General features: G+C 39.1%; 1 protein-coding gene and 1 long non-coding RNA gene across 6 annotated transcripts in view; one reads left to right on the forward strand and one right to left on the reverse strand.

The window, feature by feature from the left end:
• Nucleotides 1-512, reverse strand: part of GPR155 (G protein-coupled receptor 155) — a 45,581-nt gene extending 45,069 nt beyond the window's left edge. For both annotated transcript variants that reach the window (XM_037155859.2, XM_037155861.2), the window contains exon 1: nucleotides 314-512. The gene's annotated coding sequence lies outside the window, so the exon portion shown is untranslated. The remainder of the gene's footprint in view (nucleotides 1-313) is intronic.
• The window catches only part of LOC119057206 (uncharacterized), a 75,844-nt gene that overhangs the window by 40,537 nt on the left and 14,841 nt on the right, over nucleotides 1-20,466 (forward strand). For all 4 annotated transcript variants that reach the window (XR_008391606.1, XR_008391608.1, XR_008391607.1 and 1 more), the window contains one exon: nucleotides 4,762-4,878. This is a non-coding gene — a long non-coding RNA (uncharacterized LOC119057206). The remainder of the gene's footprint in view (nucleotides 1-4,761; nucleotides 4,879-20,466) is intronic.

Consider the following 20,466-nt stretch of genomic DNA (forward strand, 5'->3'; position numbering starts at 1 on the left):
AAAATTTGGGGCAACTCCCCAAGTACATGGGCAGAAGCTCCCAAGAGGGCAGACACTTGAGACCACCCCTTGGGATAAGGGTGAGAGTTGGAGAAGGACAGGATGAAATGAGGCGTTCCTCAAACAAATTTTGCCGCCGGAGGGGACAAGCAAGCCGCCTCCTCCCCTACGTAAGTCCACCCAGCCGGCCCCACTGGTCCTAAAGGTGGGCACTGCGGGGAAGACGTGGGCAGGCGCAGGCAACGGGCTGCGGGTCTGGGCGCTGCCCACCTGCTCAGATCCCGGAGGCGGGGGCACCAGGGGCTCATCTCACCTGCTACGTCTGCAGCCCCGGGGCCACGCAGTGAAGGGAGTCGGTGCTTGCAGTGGGCCAAACGGAGGAAATCACCGTCATCTCCCACCAACAGCCTCCTAACAGAGAGCTGCCAGCTGTCGGCTGAAGCAGCTCAGTCACGTTCCACGAAAGTGAGGTGCAGGGAAGTTGTGGCCCGGTCGGCTCCACCCGGCGCCCGCCTTGCGGCTCCGCCCGCCTCCAGGCCCCGCCCCCAGGCCCCGCCCTTCGCCTGGAGCAGCCCGGCCGCACCGTCGCCAGGCCCACCCTCCCGCTCAGCCGCGAGCCACGCAGGGTCCGCCCCAGCGCGCCGCCCAGTCGCTAGACTCGGGCGGCGGGACTTCCGGCCACCCGGCTCCCCCAAAATGGCGGTTGTAGTCGGTATTTGTAGTCTCATTTTCCTGTAGTTTTTTCCCCAACCCAGCTTCGTGTGACCCACCAGTTTCTCTTTTAGTTAAGCTAGTCAAGTTTATAGCACATAATTTAAACGCAAGGACTTAAGAGACAGACCTGGATCAGAATCCCGCCTTCCATTTTCCCAAGGCAGTTGACCTTGACTTTACTAAATCAGAGATGAAAATGTCTGTGAAGCTTTAGCCCTGCGTTTTATTTAGAATAAGCTCCCAGTACCTGACTGCTTGTGTTTCTAGTACGGAGTAAACTATATAGTCTTGGTCTACCAAGAGGAAATTGGTTGTATTATTGGAAAACTTCCGGAGCTTCTTGAAATAAAGGGGTCCCAAATACAGTAGTAGGTCCTCCAATAACGCCTTTTCTTCCAGTGTTCTTATAACGTTGATGAGATGCCAAGAATTTAACTCTTGTTTATATTAATTAGTCTATGGTAAATTTGGTTTCCTTGTATGTCGTTTCCCTTTCGTTCCAAGAACCTAACCATGTCAAGTGAGGACTTACTGTGTAGACTTCGTTTTGAAACCAGAAGAAGTCCTGTATTTAAATCAGTCTTTTGGACTTAAAACTATTTCAAACTTAAAAATATTTATAAGCTGACCTCACTTAATATCCTATAAGCATCTCTCCTTTGTAAAGCCTCTAGTTTGCTTTGCATCTTTAACTATTTTCTCTTGCAACTTCAGTGTCTTTCAGTCATCTTGGTAGTTTTAATGTAAAGATACAAGAATATAACTTGATAAATCACAGTAAACTAAGGACTGATGAAAGGATCTGAAAACTAAGCAGGAGAAAAATGGCCAGGAACTGAAATTATGGAAAAGTCATGTATTCTGCTCCTGTTCTCACTTCCCCTTTGTTCTCAATTGTTAAAAAGAAAACCACAGCCCAAAATGGGGTCATTTATGCTAGGCCACATCACCAAATTTGGACTAATTTAACATAATTGCAGTTTCAGTTTGTAATTTTTGTTTGATTTTGAATGTAATGAGTAATTATAGACTATGTTGTGAGGCAAAAGTAGGTTTACTGTTCTATGGAAAAGTAATACAATAATAAATAATAATATAAGAATAAACTGTAGGGGGTGGGCTGGGATGGGAGTAAAGACAGAAAACTATACTTGAACAACAATTAAAATTTTTTCAAAAAAAAAGAATAAACTGTGTTTGGCATACTCACAACTGTAAATCTACTTTTGCTCCACCTGTATTCAGATAATATGAAAAGCAATGAAGAAAGTGAAAATGAACACTTACTGATAGTATTTTACTATATATACCATTTTTTGTATGTGTGTATATATATATATATATAGACTAAGAAAAATGGCATTATAAAATAAACCTGAGTTTTTATACACATGACTTTTAGTAACACTTTTCATTCATAATACATAATGAACTTCCATTCATAAATGTAGATCTATATAATAATTTTTAATACCTATCAAGAATTCCCTATTGATGTTTGAGGATAATTTTCCTTGAAAAAGTGGGAACTCTGAACCACTCATAAAATCTAATGAAAGATGAGTAAATAAGAGGAAGATAAAGTAGTACAAGTGGTTAGTGATTTAAAATTTGTTGTTTGACTATGTCTAGTGCTTGTTTTAGCAGTACATATACTTAAGTTAAACAGGTCTAATATGATTTCAAATTTCTTTAAAATTATTTAGTTTCTTTAAACTCCTACCCCCTTCCCAATAGCACCAATTTCTCTTTAGGGATCCATATACCTTAAGAGAAGTTGACTTCACTCTACCTTTAGAGATGATTTACCTAACCTAGGTATCCCATCAGTACAACCCATCCCTTTGGACTCAATGATTGAGTCAGGGTGGGCATTGTTTCTAAGGTAGTTTGATACAATGACTCAGGACTTCAGCTGAAAATGCTAACATTCTCTTTCCTGGTGGACAAGAGGAGGATGGGGGGAGCCATCCTGAGACCATGAGAGGAACCAGTCTTAGAATGCTGCAGAGACCAAGAAAAGCACAGCAAAGAGAAGGAAATAAATGGATCCTTGATGACAGATTGAATTGTAGAATCACACCTCACCTGAAGCTAGTCAGCCTATGGAATTCTCATTTATGTGAGCTGATCAATATTTTTAAAAATTGTTATGAGTTTATTTGGGTCAAACTGACAACAGTTGCTGAGAAGCAAAATCTCAATGGATTGCGAAAATGCTCCAGAGCTTTTTGCAACTTATTTTATACATTAGAATAAAAGGGAGAGACATAAGGAGGGTTACATGAAATCCACTGGTGGTAGATTAAGGGGGTGGGAGAAAGCAAAGCAGGAAGGCAATCTCTGCCACTAGATAAAAAGTAAAATGGAAAGACACATCCTTCATTTACATTGGTGAACATAGGGTGGTTAATAATGAACATTTACATCACATAGAGATGGTATATGAAAACCAGTGAAGGGTTCTGTGCTGTGTCTTGGAAATCTTAGTAAAATCTGGAAAAAGATTACTCTGAAATCTCAAAGGTATGTTATCTTAGATGCAGAAAGACAATAGACAGGTTCACTTAAGGTAAAGACCAAGCTTTGTTAAGAAAGCCACAGGTCCTACCACCATGACTTGCTTTTAGTTAGGAGTTTTTATGTTTTGACTATCCTCTGTGCTTACATTCAGTCTCTGAGTTTGTAAGGCCCACCATGCAGACCCTTCCAGAGCTTGTTAGGTTTAGTATGTGGCCCATTTTTTGGTCCACAGTTCCCCATTTTGGTCATCTTTGGATGCATTGAAGACCAGGTCTCAGTTGGATAATGTGGCCCCATGTTGCTCAAAGACTCATTGCTAGGAAGTGTTTGTGTCAGTGTCTTGCTGAAACAGTGGAGCAACAGGAATGGGCAACACTGTAACCTTGGATGGAAGTCAAGTCTGAATTTTTTCTCAAAAGGGAAAGGCAAGTAAATGAGAAGTGGTCAGGATGTATGGGCTTCATTAAAAACAACACTACTCTGGACTATTTAACCTGCAAGCTATCATGATCTAAATTTTGTTGTCCATCTCACTTTTGTGTATTTTGCATCTAGCCTAACATTTACATATAGTATGAGGGAACAACCATACCCATCTTCAGTTTTCACAATTTGATCATGAGATGGGTTCCCATTTACTGGTGGTATTATTATTATTATTTTTTAATATGGCCTACCTACTTTCCATTAAAAGCACTCAATATCATTCATTGTTAATATGATTCCTGTTAGTTGTACAGTTGTGAACTGTAGCTTTAAGGCTTGATTGAGCCAATAAGTTTTTATTGGGTCAGTCAACTCAACAAGTTTGAGTTGAGTTTTCTGTTACTTGAAATCAAATTAATAGCAAAAAGTTTTAGAAGAAAATGCCAACAGTAATTATCTGACTAGTAAAAATACAATTTTTCCTGCATAGAAAAGTTCTCAAAATTTCTACCAAAAAGTATGTATTAATTTTATCACGACAAAGTCTGAAACAAGTCTTAAACTGTATATTTTTGCTTATGTAGGAATGGTAAACAATACCTAATAGTAAGTATTTTTCTAAAATAAATTTAAAAGCCACCATTATGCATTAAACCAGCTATGTATACAAAACTTACCCATAAAATATATAAACAATTTAAGAGCACTGTAACAGTGCCATATATCAACTTGTACTGCCAAGGCCTTGTTTTTGGTAATCTTGGTTTGTGAATGATTGAATAAAACATACCGGTAGTTGTTCACCAGCTGTCCAGGATGTCGACATGTATTTGTGTTCAAGGCAAACTATTTGATAGAAGCAACTGTGGTATACAGCTCTTTTATAGTATCCGATTTCTTATTTTTTCCAGCTTTTCACTTTGTTCTGGTTTATAGCCTTATTTAAATATCAATATTATCCCAAACTGTGACTTCTTTTTGTTATTTTAAATGCTATAATTAACTAATTTAAATTCTGATCTCTCAGGATAAAACTCTGAAAATTATATATTTTTTAAATCCTCACCTGAGGACTTTTTTTTTCCATTGCTTTTAAAGGGAAAAGGAGAGAGAGAAACATTGATGTGAGACAGAAAAATTAATTGATTGCCTTCTCTATGCTCCTGAACCAGGGGTCATGTGCACCAGGACCCAGGGATTGAACCCACAGCCTAGGTATGTATGTGCCTTAACTGAGAATGGAACCTGCAACCTTTTGGTTACAGGACAAGGCTCCAACCAACTGAGCCACACCAGCCAGGGCATGAAAATTATCTTTTAATTTAATACATACAATATATGTATTCCTGCTTGTGTTTTTGTAAATATATACTAGCTTCTCCTCAATCCCCTTTTAATTTGCTATTAAAGTATTTTTATGAAGCTTCCAGGTTGGTGAATGTGTGGAGGTGCTGGGAGAGTGGTGTTTCTGGAGAGGGTATAGAAGCTCTGCGGCCCTCCCCACATACCTTGACCTATGCATCTCTCCCATCTAAATGTCCATCTGTATCTTTTGTCATATATTTTATACTAAACTGGTAAATGTAAAAGTATATGCATATATATATATATGCAATATATATATATATATATATATATATATATATATATATATATATTTTTTTTTTACAAAAGCAATGAGGGAAATTAGAATCTAAACATATCACCTTGTTACTGATCTTTTAACCTCAGGTAAGACTCAGTTGTGATTAAATAGGTAGAGGCCTTTCTCTGAGCCAGCATTTAAGAAGTTCAGCAGAATTGTAGTTAAAATGCCAAAGGTTAAGGATGAAGAGAGAATCTTAAAAGCAGTAAGAGAAAAGCAGTTAGGTATCTACAAGGGAGTTCTCATAAGACTGTCAGCTGATTGGATGCTGAATGGATTACAAAATAAGATCCTTACATATACTATCTACAAGAGACACTTTAAATTAGAAGACACACAGAGACTGAAAGTATAGGGATGGAATAAGCTATTTTATGAAAATGGAGACAAACAAAAAAAAGCTAGGGTAACAAATACTTATACCAGGCAAAATAGACTTTATAACAAAGGCCACATAACAAAAGACAAAGGACCCAGCTATTCCACTTCTGGGTATTTATCTGAAGAAACCCAAAACACTAAACTAAAAGAAATATACATCCATATGTTCATTGCAGCATTATTTACCATAGCCAAGATATGGAAGCAACCTGTGTCCACCAATAGATAAATGGGTAAACAAGAAGAATATAAATATAAAGAGGAAGTAGAGAAAAACTTCAGATTTAATTTTGACATTGGAGTAAGATTTTTAGCTTATTCTATTGGGTTGGCCAAAAAGCTCACTTGTGGGTTTTTTTTCCTGTGAGGTAGCCCTAGTAGTGCTTAGTTGTCTTTAACTTCATTCAGAACAATGTGTTAGATTATATTGTGACAGCTGTCATATCAGCGTGCATTTAAAAAAACATCAAAGTTGGTGATTTTTTTGCATGGCCATATTAATATCAAAGATGGCAGAAAATATGCAACATTTTTGGCATACTATGTTTTTTATTTAAAAAAGGTAAAAACAACTGAAATGCAACAAAAAGATATATGCAGTGAGTGTATGGAGAAGGCACTGTGACTAATCGAACGTGTCAGAAGTGGTTTGTGAAATTTCATGCTTAAGATTTCTTTCTGGACAATGCTCCAGGGTCGGTTAGACCAGTGGATAGCGATCAAATTGAGAGATTAATTGAGAACAATCAAAGTTATACCATGCAGGAGATAGCCAACATACTCAAAATATCCAAATCAATAAAGTGATTGGTGAAAATAAAAAATGTTTCTTTTATTCTACTGAAAAAACTAAATGGACTTTTTGGCTAGCCCAATAGTTAAAATATGGGTGGAACTTTTGAGTAAATAGATAGCTTTAAAAAAGATATCACACCCTCAGCACAAGAATTAACCACAGACCTCAGAAGCGTTCTTTCAGTAGAGTATTTCATGAGTTCCGGTCTCCTTCCCTCCTTGAAGGGGCAGGTACTTTATTGATTTCCATAATATTTTCAGTGCCTGGAGCATGCTCCGCATGTAGTAGGCACCTAATAAATATTTGTTGATCTACTAACTCTCAGAATGCCAGCTAAACAAGTTTGTGAAGTTGCTGTATTTAGAGAGTCACTTAAAATAGAAAAACCTATCCATGTTTTTTGTATTTTTTCCTCTACCCATTCAGTCCCCTTATAACCACCTCCCGTAATCACCACACTGTTGTCCATGAGTCCTTTTTCCTTCTACCCTCTCTTGTTCTGCTTCTTGAAGTATCAACACAAGTAACTGATCAAGAAATATCAGAATGCTAGTCTCTATATGGCAGCAGAGGAATCAGATTGCTTTTTTGTGACTGACAATGGCTGAAACAGAGTAAGTCATGGGGGAGTCGTCACTGGTTGTGACACAGACTAAATATGGTAATAAATAGTGTCCCAATAATTAATTCTATAAATGTTAAAATGCTCCTAAAATTCCAAAAGTTATTTAGACTTTCCTGTTACCCTAATTTGCACATAAGCTTTCCCTGAACTATTCCCAAAAAAATGAAACAGGAAAAGAAACAAGACTGCTGAAGTGCAAGAGCATTTGTCAGTCCAATCCAGAAAGAGGCATGGACACTGGGTTTTTGACATGGTTGTTCTTGGAGAATATAATTTTTAAAAATATAGATTCCAGGGTCCCGTCAGATTTGCTAAATCAATATCACTGGGTTTGGATCTGAGTTCTATACATTTTCCAGATTCTGCAGATACTTTTAATGCAAATTCCCAGGTAAGAGCTGTTCTAGGAAATAAGCTAGAAAGTATACATCTGTTTCAAGGGCAGAAAAGAGTATTTGCCTTAGAGGACAGCAGAACATTTTTCATTTTTCTAGAGTCTCATGGTCTATGGGAAGAAATGTGTTCTCATGGGAAAAAGGGCACGTGGAGTCGGGCAACTTCCTTCAGAAATCCATTTCAATAGCTGTTTTCCTATCAGTACATTCTTCCTTGTGTGAAACCTATATTTTTTGGCTTGCCCTTTATGGAAAAAAGCAAAACAAAATGGAATCGATCACTGTATTCATTTATTGGGTGTATATACACCGTTGTCTTCACTGGAGTGTCATGTTCAGATCCCAGTCAGAAAGTTCACATTATGGATGAAGCTGGATGAAGTGATTTTCATGATGACTTTTTAAAAAATCTTTTTCTTTATAGTTTGTGCATTTGGTGTCTTTAACAGAATCCTCTCCTGCATCGAGGTCATCAAGGTCATCATGCCCTGGCTGGTGTGGCTCAGTGGATTGAGTGCTGGCCTGTGAACCAAAGGGTCACTGGTTCAATTCTCAAGGAACATGACTGGGTTGCAGGCCAAGTTCCCAGTGGGGGGGCACATGAAAGGCAACCACACACTGATGCTTCCCTCCCAGTCTTTCTCCCTCCCAATCTCTCTCTCTAAGAATAAGTTAATAAAATATACATTTTAAAAAGGTTATGATATTTACCTATATTTTTTCTAAAAAGTTAAATGTCTTTTAAAATTGTTATTCTTTATACCATTTTTCAAATTCTTATGTGTAATTAGAGCCCCATTCTAGACTCAAAGTGTGGAATGTTACTGTCCAACACAGAAAAGAATACTTCTGTAGCTCCTCCTACCAAGTCTAGATACATTTTTGAAAAATCCTCAATGCAGAATACAATAAAATGAGACCGTACAAAGAGGTAAAAATCTATGAAATGTGTTCAAAGAAGATATCAGCTAATGTGTTCAGAGCAGTATCAGCTAATGGAATTATGAATTATCTTGAAGTCAGTGTATATTTCCCCTAGAGATACTGAAGCAATAAGAGTGAGCAAATGCAGGACGTGTGGACACATGGCTGGTAGTCACACTGTGTGTGTGCTTATCGCATGTTTGTCAAATGTCTAGGAGGGTTATACTTATCATGTTTGTCAAATGTCTAGGAGGGATTTGCTTATGTTTGTCAAATGTCTAGCAGGACCTTTAAGATACCCTTGTGTAAAAGTCACCTTGCAGCTCCATGTTAGGTCTAATGAAAAAAAAAAAAAAACCCACCTCAGACAGTCATCTTTTGATAAAATTCCTAGGTGTCCCATTTCTGAACCACTGCTCTGGCCTCCCAAACCCACCTACCTTCTTAGGTTCTTGTCTCAACGATGGAACTGGGCTCCAGCTGCCCTGCTTTATGCATGTCTGTTATTTACTGTCTTCTGCCTGCTGTGAGGGTTGGGTCAGACACCCCACTTTGCCTACATGTGACGGACTTGGCTTACTTGTATACCCTATCTAATCAGGGTTATAGGGCTTCCATGTAGGATCCTTAGTACCATCTCAAGCTGATGAGAAATGAATTCCCAGCCATAGCTTTCCAACTGTTACCTGATAGAGGCAGTTATTTTCCCTTGCAAAGCCAAACCTTAAGAAGATTCTTCATGTACTCAAATAGTCTAATTGACAATCATCCCAGCAAAGGAGGCATTCCTATCTCTATAAAATAATCTATATTCAAAGGTATGACTTCTGTTAAGCTGCCCTAGGCTTCATGAATAGCGCCACCCTTTGTGGAAAGACCTGTATTCCTCTCGCCAGGTAAATCTGATAGTTTGGTGGGCTCAAGGGATGATTCTGGTCCTTACCACTAACAGTTTCAGCTTTCCCTACCATCTACTATAAGAAGGTCATTGCTGTCACTGTAAATTAGTCTTGGATAGGATGGGCCTCTGCATGTGAGACAGAACTGAGAGGGTTGGCTTAGCTGCCTGGGCTTGCCTTTTCCTTCCTCACTACCTTGTTTTTTTCTACAAGTCCACCTTCTTAGTCAAAAGGCACAGCCTAACATTCTTTCATTTCTGCTACTTCCAAATCCCCTCTGCTCTGGATAGCCCCTAAATCTGAGGCCTGGCCACCTTAGATCCCCCCAAACCCTCTCCTCTCTTATAGTAATTGCCTATAGATTCCCATCTGTGCCATGAAACACCCCCATTGGTTAGCATTCTAAATGGAAGCAGGGTTTGTGCCTGAGGAGCTCTCAGGCTACGTGTAGATCTTATCTGTCATCAAAGTCTCTGCAAGGAGCCTAGTTATCTTTAAGAACTGTAACCCGGAGTTCTCTTTCATTTTTTTTTACAGTCCCAGGTGAGCTATTACCACTCTCAGTGTCATGTTTCTGCTGGTAAACCTCAACTCTATCAACCCTTGAGTTAGTTTCTTTGTAAGCTCCACAAGGTATAGTCACTTAGAGTTTACAGCTTTGTCCAGGGCCTGCAAACTCAATCACCTAGGAGTGTCAGCATCACACCGTGAGGGACATCCTCAGTAGCTCTCCCTATCCTATGTCAGGAATCAGCATGACCACATGACCAAGATGAGGCTTAATGTGAGTGGAGCTTCTGCCTCCCCTGCTATTCCCCAATTCTAGTAGACAGGCATTCACCGAGACTCCACAGGTGCTGTTCATCCTGAGAGGAGCCTGACCTTAGCATAATCTTTTATGTACACTTCAGAACCACAGAACACTTGGTAGGCCTTTCGGGTCCTGCACCATAATATGCACATTGTATTAGTTTCCTATATTGCTATTACACATTACCACACACTTAGTGGCTTGAAACAGCACAGACTTACTACTTTTAAAATACCCTTGATACTTTTATTTATTTTACTTTTTAATCCTCACCTGAGGATATGTTCATTGATTTTAGAAAAAGAGGAAGTGAGAGAGAAACAGCAATGTGTAAGAGAAACACTGATTGGTTGCCTCCCGTATGTGCCCCAACTGGGGATGAAACCTGCAAGGTAGGTATGAGCCTTGACTGGCAACCCTTTTGATGTACAGAATGATGCTCAAACCAACTGAGCCACCTGACCAAGACAGACCAGAACAACAATACAAACTTATTATCTTACAGTTCTGGAGATCAAAAGTCCAAAATCTTCACGGGGTTATAGTCAAGGTGTCAGCAGGGCTGGTTTCTTCTGGAGGCTCTAGGGAAGAACCTGTGTCATTGTCTTTTCCCTGTTCTAGAGGCCACCCACCTTCCTTGGCTTGTGACTCCCTTGTACCATATTCAGAAACAGCAATGTTGCATTTTTCTGACCCTCTTTCTACAGCCACACCTCCCTCTGAGCACAGTTTGGAAAGGTTTTCCACTTTTAAAGATTCATACAGTTACATTGGGTCTACACTTAATCACATTTGCTTTGCATATTTTTTCCAGCATCTTTTGTCATATAAGGTACATGTTAACAGGTTCCGTGGTTTAGGGCATGGATTTTGGAGGGCCATGATTCAGCCTACCGCACATATTTTCATAAGAACACCAAGAAACCAGATTATTCACAAATTAAATGAATGCCATCCTATAAAAGCATAATTGCCCTTAGTGTATGTCTTCCCAACTAGGTTATAAGACCCTTTTTTGATCCCTAGCATTAGCTTACTCTCTGGCACACAGTCAGTGCTCAATAAGACTTGATAAAGATAAGGGTGCCTGGTCTTGGGGGAAGGAGAACAAATTCTGTCTTTGTGTGTCTTGGGGACGAGCAAGGTACATGGTAGCAGAGGAGTTAATACAGGATGTGGTCAGTTGTCAGAATTATCTTTGGACAAGCTGGTCTGACTGAGCATGATGTCTGGGAGAGGAGACAATGAACCACTATGCTGAGGTCAGCAAACTGATGGAGTAAGAGGGAGAGATGAAGATTTGGTGGCAAAGTGCTAAGAGAGAGCAACTCTGCCACCAAACCCTACCACTAATTTCTGTGCTCACTAGTCTTCCCTGAATCTGACTCCTCCCACTCTTGGCCGCGGCAGTGGCCGTTCTTGTGCGCAGACTCCAAAGCCAGACCACCCGGATCTGGCCCTGCTTGGTGTTCTCTGAGTTTCCTGGATCTGCAGTTTGGTGTCTGACATTAATTTGGGGAAACTTTTAGTCATTATTGTTTCAAATACTTTTTCTGTTCATTTTTTCTATCTTTTCCCCTGGCATTCCCATTATGCATATGTTACACATTTTGTAGTAGTTCCATCACTTTTGAATATTCTGTTCAATTTTTATCAGTCTCTTTTTTCTCTTGGCTTTTCAGTTTTGGAGGTTTCTATTGAAATATCCTCAAGCTCAGAGATTTTTTTTCAGCTGTATCTAGTCCAAGTCCATCAAAGGCATCCTTTATGTCTGTTACAGTCTTATTGCTAGCATTTCTTTTTTGGTTCTTTCTTGGAATGTCCATCTCCCTGCTCACATTGCCCATCTGTTCTTGAATGCTGTGCACTTTATCCAGTAACACCTTAGTATATTAATGATAGTTGTTTTTAATTGCTGGTCTGATAATTCCAACATTCCTTCCATATCTGAGTCCGGTTCTGAAGCTTGCTCTCTCTCTTCCATCCGTGACTTTTTGCTTTTTACTATATCTTATCATTTTTTTGTCTCGGTAGCGGAGCAAGGTGTGCTGAATAAAAGGAATTGCTGTAAACAGACCTTTAGTAATGTGAGATAAGATAAAGAGGAAGGGAAGTGTTCCATAGTCCGGTGATTAGGGCTCAGCTTTTAGTGTGCCTGTGGACTGTGAACCTCACGAGTGTTTCTCAGCTCCCCATGCCCTACACCCTCGGGTGGGCCCGAAGGTGAGTGTTTCCTTTTCCTGGGCCCATTAGGCTCTGATAAGCCCCCAGCAGGTTAGGCTCTGGTTAATTCGTTTCTCTTGAAGGCAGACCTTGTTAAGAACAGAATGCTTAATCTAGTGTATTTCAGTGTGGTTCCTTTTCCCTTCCCACTGCTAGAAGCATGGTGGGGAAGTGGGTGTGTAAGTATTTCTAGTATTTACCGTGAGGCTCTGGCAGATAACCAGGAGGTAAAACTCACAAATATGTGGGGCGTGCAATGACTTGGTCTCCCTGGAGTTTTTAATGCTCAGAGTTGTCCCCACCGCACCCCCAGCAATTCATCAATTCCAGCTCGGGCTGTCCTTCTCTGGTGCTGGTTTCCACCAAGGTTGCTCATCCAATAAGGTGTGATTCTTTGTATTTGTCTCTTGGTACCTCCAACTTTGGGAGCAGGATTTTGACCTGTGACCTCACTTCTCTTTTGGCTCTAAGGAGAGTTGTTGATTTTTCAGTTTGCTCAGCCTTTTACTTGTTGTTAGGGTGGAGTAGCAACTTCTGTGCTTCTTATGTGCCCTACCAGAATCCAGAAGTCTCTTACCTTTTCATCACTGAGCTATGAAAACACTCAGTAATTGTCTGTGAATTGTTGCTAGGTCTCTTTTCTCTAGCATGTCTCATCTCTTTCCCTGGTTTACTGTGTTATTTCAATGAGGCGAGGCTCCCAGGAACTATATGTCAATGGACTACCTATTCTGTTGACAGAAGTTTCCCTAGCCAAAAATATAAATGATGGGAATGGCTTGATTAGTCCTACCCTTTCTAATAAGAGTTTCCCATTCTGTCCTCCAATCACCCTGTCCCTCTTCCTTTTGGTTTCTTAATCTGACCCCTCTTCCATCCCAAAATATAATCCAAAAGTTCTCACTAGCTTATCTTTTTTCCACAAATGTTCATTTTTTTTCTTTTTACCATACTTACAGTTTGGCACAATTTTATATTTTGAACTATGATTGGTCTGTGACTTCAAATAAAAGTCTCCTTCATCTTTAACCTTTCAAAACTCTTATGGTTTATATGTATTTTCTTGTGAGTGGGCTCAAATTCCTTACTTCCTGTATTCTTTAAATGTTTTCCTTAGCTGTTTATTTAATACGGGAATTCTTGATATATTAATATGTATTAACCTCACACAGTAATTCTCTCTTTTCAATGACTCTTCTAACTGCTGCCTTGTGTCACTTTATGCCTCATCTTTCATATGGTCTAACTCCTATCAGCGTTTCCTATTCCATATTATTTTTCTATGACAGTGGAATACTTTTAATCTCTAACAAAAACTCAGCTCAAACAGGCTCAAGCAATGAAAGTGATTTGTTGGCTAACATAACTAAAAAGTCCAGAGTAGGATAGGCTTCAAGATTGGTTTTATTTAATAGAACAACCATGTCATCAAAGATCTGGCTTCTTTACCTTTCTCTGCTCTGCCTTCAGGCTTATCAGCATTGTTCCAAATCTGGTTTCTCTCAGAGTGGCAGAATGAACTCAGAAGTCCAAGTTTCATATCTATATATGAAACATCCTGCCCAGGAAGGGACAGAGTGTCCCTTTTGGTGGCTCTTTCAAAAAAAAAAACGAGAAAGCTTCTTTGCTGGAAACCCCAGTACTATAGAGGGTACATTGTATGTTACTGAACAAAATTAGTCCAGATGCCCTTCCTGAACCCACGTCCTATGCCTTGCATGTGGGTTACATGAATCAGTCATTGTGGAAAGAGGAATGGAATGACCTGATGATTTAGACCAAGCTGAGACCACTCCTAAAGGTGGGAGTTCAAATAACTTCTCCCTGAGTGTGTAGGAGAAGCTGATACCTGACTGGAAGTCTAGAAACTATAAGGAAGGAAAATGGGGGAGATGAATGCCAAGTAACTAAGTAATGCCCCTATCCTTGTGTATAGTTACTTCAAAACTTAATAAAACCCCATTTTTATTTTATTCGCTCTGCTGCTCAAGTTCAAGGACCAAATCTAGCCTGCTGCCTGTTTTTATAAATAAAGCTTTATTGAAATACAGCCATTCTTATTTAAAGAGTATCATCTCTGGCTGCTTTCATACCACAGCAGAAGAGTTGAATAGTTGTGACAGTGACCATATGGTCTGTAAAATCTAAAGTATTTATTATTTGGCCCTTTCAGAAAATGTTTGCTGACCTGTGGCCTAGCAGATTAAGTGTAAACTCATTCTGGATTTCAAAGCCCTCTATCATCTGTCCTCACTTCACTGATGTAATTTAGTTGGCATTATTCACCGTGCACAAGCTCTCTAATCCAGTGGGATTGGTTTGTTCACTTCAAATAATGCACATTCATTCTCCACTTTTCCCTTTTGTTAATGCCTTATCCAACCTGAATGCTTGTCTTCAGTGTTAGGTATCTTTGAAGGCCCATCCGTTTTGTTTTTTGAGGGGAGGAGGTGGCAAAGTTGTACTCGGAGACTAATTCTGCCTTTGCCAGCAATTTATTTATCATAGGTTTTCTGTGGGAATTACGATAATTTCACAAGCAAACAACATACAGGATAACATCTCTTAATAAGCCAAATAAGGAAATAACATACTTCAAACAGGTGACAGGTTAATCACACTATTATTCCAGGCAAGAGGATCTAAAAAGAGTAAAGTCCGGATTTTCACTGAGGTGTACCTTTTCATATGTTTTGTGTCTCAGGAAAGCCAGCTTTACGGACTGAGAGCTGATGTCCAGCTGCTAGGGCAAAGGTGAAAGTCCCCTGTTGCTACACGGAGCTCATTGCTAGGGACCCAGCTGCTGCTGTCGTCAGGCACCCTTCATGGACCCCTGCGAGGTTTCCACCGCTGCTGAAAAGGGAGCAGTCCTCACACAACAGGACCTAACGCCTCAGGGGTCCTCAGGAGAGATTTCTTGGTTAGCAGAGAGCTACCCCACCTGAACCGTAACTCTCAAATTAACCTCAGAAACACTCGGTATTTATAGTCTAAATGTTCTTCGGCCATAACTGCTGTTCTGCATTTTTCATATCCATAAGCGCCCAACATGGATCCTCAGCAGCTGGGCTTTATCAGTCACGGATGAGATTATGACATCCTGAGGAAACTTACTTCTATTCTTCTGTCAAAGTAACTTTACTTGAAAAAACAACTTTTTTTGGTCTTTGGCATAGACAAAGTAGATTAAAACAACTTAAGTCATAAACAAGTGGAGTTGAAATCATTTTAATCAAAACATAACAGTCCGTCCTGTGGTTTTAAATCACTCACACACCAGGATATAAGGGCCTAATATCCTGTACAAATCTAATTTCACAAAAAATTCCGATCCACCCTGTGAGTTCTACATCACTTACGATCTAATCACAATCATAATTTTCTGCATATTTTTCTTTTATCACACATTCTTTTATGCCATAGTTTAATGACCAATTTAGGTAACCATATTCCTAATATTATCAGTATAAGCATAGTAAAGAACTCTTTAACATGATGCAATATCCAGTCATGAAAAGACCAAATATCAAAGTCCTTAAACCACTCAATTAAGCTTTCTTGACCATTGCGTTTCCATGTAAAAGCCAGTTTTATAAAACTCCAGAGGACACAACCTTGCACAGCAATATGAAGCCCGTGTTTGATTGCCATACATCAGAATTTAAGGCTGTCATTTTTTTTGAAAATGCATGTTTCTGTTCTCTTTTCACTTCCTGAAGTTATTTTGACTATCTTAGTCTCATCTTGCAGATGTTCTTCTACTTGTCTTAAGTGTTCTAATGTATGATTTATACTTAATAGATTAATTTTAGGAGGTTCAGTGTAGAATATTTCTGTGGTTATTTTAATGGTTTCTTTATTTTCTATTGACCTTGAATAATATCTTTTTCCTTCTTTTGTCATACTCATTACCTGTTCTATTTTTACACAACCCATCTCGTTGAGTTCCTTATTTTTCCCTTGACTCCAAAATAGGTTAGGGTAAGGTTTGGCTTAGAGTATACTATCATGGTCCAATTTCTCATATTATGTATTCTGATTGAGCATCAAGGCCATAGTCATGGGTACTTATACCATAGGTATATCCAGAGGTCTACCAGTAATAAAAGTATTTTTGTTCCAATCCACTAACATCTCCTTAGGAGCATGTTTTCCTTATATCACATGGAGATATTTCTGTGGCTTGTAGGCTCCACTCTCCCTTTTGATATCGGGGAACCAGAAAAGGTTGGTCACACAATGTCATGTGTTCTCTTCTAAGCGCCAATATTCTAACTTCACAGTTACCTAAGGAATGACAGCCATTAGGGTTGTGTGTTGTCTACTCGTGGTTGGGTTGTTGTCTGCTCCTGCAGGTGACCAGTGTTGCCCTGAGGTTATAGCTGTGCTAAAAGTGTTCCACATATTAACCAATCTTACCTAAAACAGTTGACCATCTGCCCTTATAGAAACATCTTTTATGTTATTTTTAGGACTTCATTATTTTTTAGGCATTTTCTCCGACTGCTTTATGTAGAATTTCCCTTGCTCTATTTACTTCCATGTGAAACTCACTCACATTTGGTAACGTGTTGCTGATTTAATCCATCTGTGTGCCCAGCAGAGACAAAGCTGCCATTGCATATGTTAAATTGAGATTTTTTTTTGTTTGTTTCCAAGTTTTAAAAATCTAGTGTGATCTGATCAATTTGGAATTGGGAAGAAGCGGCTGCCATTGCTCCTCCAGTTAAACCTCCTGCCAGTTCAAAAAGAAGCTCCAAAGGTGTTCTTCTTTCCAGTGAATGGGTCTTTGGCATAGGTTGAAGAGTGGGCATAAACGAAGATGGATAAAACTGAGCAGAGTTTGAGGATCTATACCCGACTTGAAAGTCTCGTGTATGTTCAATGTCAAGGTATAAGCTACTATTGTAGGGTCCAATATGACTGTGAGAGGTTTTGTTAGCATGGATTCACATGTTCTTGGGATAGAAGTCTGTGGTGGGAGAGAGAAGCCTAATGTGTATCACCATGGATAATGATATGTGTCATATGCTAAATTTTCTATGTGTCCTATATACACCTCACGTAGTTTTCCTGTTGTCTTGAAGTCTGGGTGTAGTGTCCATGGATCTATTGTTAGTTTTCTCATAGGTGAACATCGATTAAGCAGCATAAGAGTATAGCAAATGATCAGTTTTTGGCCTATTTATATTAAAAATGTAATTGTCCAATTTCCCTCATATGGATGTGCTGTGCCAACATCTATTCCTAAAGTATCATCATTACCATGGCTGGAACTTTATATTTAGTATTCCATGTGGTAAACTCATCTCTACATTTTAATGGTTTTTCTAAGTTATTCCAAATTTTGAATTTTACTTCTCACTTTTGGTTTGCACCATTTATTGATTCTTCATGTGTTCTCTTCCAGAAGTAGAGTAAGATTCTGTTCCACTTGGCACTTTTGAGACGTTATTAGTTTAACAAAGGTTTTTACACTGATATGCTCGTGCTCCTAATTCAGTGAGCTAAGGTAAGGGAAGAGCACAAAAAGTCAGTACCTGGTTGTCTCACCGTATGTGCTGGGCTACAAAGCCAAGAGTCAGTGGTTCAGGACCACCTTTATCCTCTGAGTGAGGGTCTAATGGGGGGAGTTGTTCAGGATCCTCGATGATTCTTGTGGAGATTGAAGGGGAGGTTTCCATGGTTTCCTTAGCTTCCCTCAGTACTTATTTTCCATCCACTGAAGATTTCCCAGCAAGTGATGATGCTGATGAGAAGGGTGGGATGGAAGTGTTAGGCTTGGTGAATCCTCTGTTGCAATAATGGTGATCCCTGGAGAAAGTAGTGGGTGTCACAGTAGACAGTGGCATTCCAGCTTGGACTGATGGCACAACTGCTAGTGCTGCAGCTGTCAGCCAGGAATCTGCAACTGCCGTGAGTATAGTGTGCGACAGTGAGCAGTAAGCATCATGGTATGGGCCGCAGCCAACACGTGGCACTGACCCAGTTAGAAGTACAGTTGACCTTGAGCAACACTGGGGCTAGGGGCTCTGAACCCCTGTTTATTCAGAAATCTGCCTATAACTTTTGACTCCCCACAGACTTAATTACAATAGCCTACTGTTGACCAGAAACCTTACCAATAACATGAACAGTCGGTTAGCTCATATTTTGTATGTTATGAGTATTATATACTGTATTCTTAAGGTAAAGTTAGGCAGAGAAAAGAAAATGTTATTTAAAAAAATCCTCAGGGAGAGAAAATACATTTACTGTATATCTTGAAAATATCTGTGTGTAAGTGGACATGCTCAGTTCAAACCTGTGTTGTTCAAGGGTCAAGTGTAATAATAAGTTTCCTGATGCTTAGTGGACTTATGCCTGCAAAATAAAAATAGTGCCGTATTAATTTCTAATGATACCTAATTGTTGTTCTTGCTACTTAAGGAAATCTATAGTTGTGGCCATTACTGTGAATGTTGCTCCAAATGATCACACTAGGGTAAATATTAGTTATCTGATAATGATGCCATACAAAAATGTGTCCACTACTAAAACTGTATGGAGGCTTCATATTATTTCCTTTAATTTGATGTAATAGGCCTTTTCTTTCAGTTACCCAGAAGGTTTTATTAGTGGCAGGTGCCATAATTCACCCAGTAATATATGTATGAATATTTTCCTTAATGGGAGTATGTTCTCCATTAAAATTGTATTGTGGTATATTTATTATTTTAGGTGGGACAGGAAATTTAATTGCAGTCCATTTTGCCATAGCCAAATTAGTTTTAGGAATTGTTACATCTTTCTTTGTTACATGATGTCCCATTCTTTTACTCCAGAAATTTTTTTCTATATTGGGACTTATAAAACATGTAACATTAATGGGTGGTGTATATCAATTGTTAGGAATCCATGTACCCACATGCTTAGGGTTAATTTTCCCTCTAATTTTCTGATTAGTCCTATTTTATTTTTGAAGTTTTCTAGTTATTATGGGGGGTGGAGGTGGGCAGAAGAGAGGAAAATGGGAACATCTGTAATAGTATAAACAATAAAATAATGTAAAAAATAATTAGTAGGATATCCTTGTATCATTGTTACTTGATATCCTGTATCTAATAATGTAGTACTATGCACAGTGTTTTCATTTATGCAAGGAGTTTCTATTGAAATGGTCACAGTAACAAATGAATGATTATCTCTGGCTTGGGCCAGGAGACTGCCATGTTCCTAAAGGGGACTCATTGGATTTCTTCTCTATAAGTGGCTTGTCTATGAATGGGAGGAGGTTTTATAAAGGGGGTTTTATTTATAATGAATAGGTTACTAAATCTATTTTCTGTAGGTGTATTTCCTCTAAAAGATTGGCTGTTTTTATGTCTCTGCCACTGTAAATAGTCCCTGGGGTTTCTCTCTGGGTACTTGTTTTTATAATTTGGACTAAAGGATGGTGGTCTAAGTTGCTTAGATGGCCAAAAGGGTCTTGTAAATTTAGTTTGAAATAGTCTATGTTGATTCGGTTTATTTACATTAGGTATAGCTTGTTTTCTCTGTATGCATTATCATTAAAGTTATAGCTTTTATCTTGACTTAGTTCTGAAGTCAGTGAGCTCTCCTGTGTTCCTGGTGCCTGCAAATAATATACACAGTGCTGTCCTGTCCTGCAGAGGTGCATCTTTTAAGATGATTTTTAAATTTGTTCTGTTGCTTCTGCCTGTGGTGAAGAGGGTGTCTGTCCCCTATCATAGGTCATAGTCAATGTTCCTAATTTAATTATTATATTAGTAGTCTTCCCCTGCTGTCTCCCATGGAGATGTATTAGGTATTATCTTAATTACCAAGCTGCTGCTACTCAGTCAAACCAAGACCTTTGTAAATTGATATTATATTCTCCACATGCTCTAAGGCATTGATTAAATTTAACATCAGTGTTAATAGGTCAGAGTTGCACAATTGCACAATTGTATATACTCTCTAATCTGTCCAATTAAATGCAAAACTCCTGGATACTAGAGTCTTGGTAATATAATATTTTGGCTGTGTTGTAGGATTTTAAGCATTGCTGGACCAAGAGAAGACACTTAACTAGTGATCCTCACTAGTTCTCTCAAACTCTGCC

Source organism: Artibeus jamaicensis, unplaced genomic scaffold, assembly GCF_021234435.1.
Source record: "Artibeus jamaicensis isolate MK-2021 breed Jamaican fruit bat unplaced genomic scaffold, CSHL_Jam_final contig_391, whole genome shotgun sequence".
Lineage (NCBI taxonomy): Eukaryota > Metazoa > Chordata > Mammalia > Chiroptera > Phyllostomidae > Artibeus > Artibeus jamaicensis.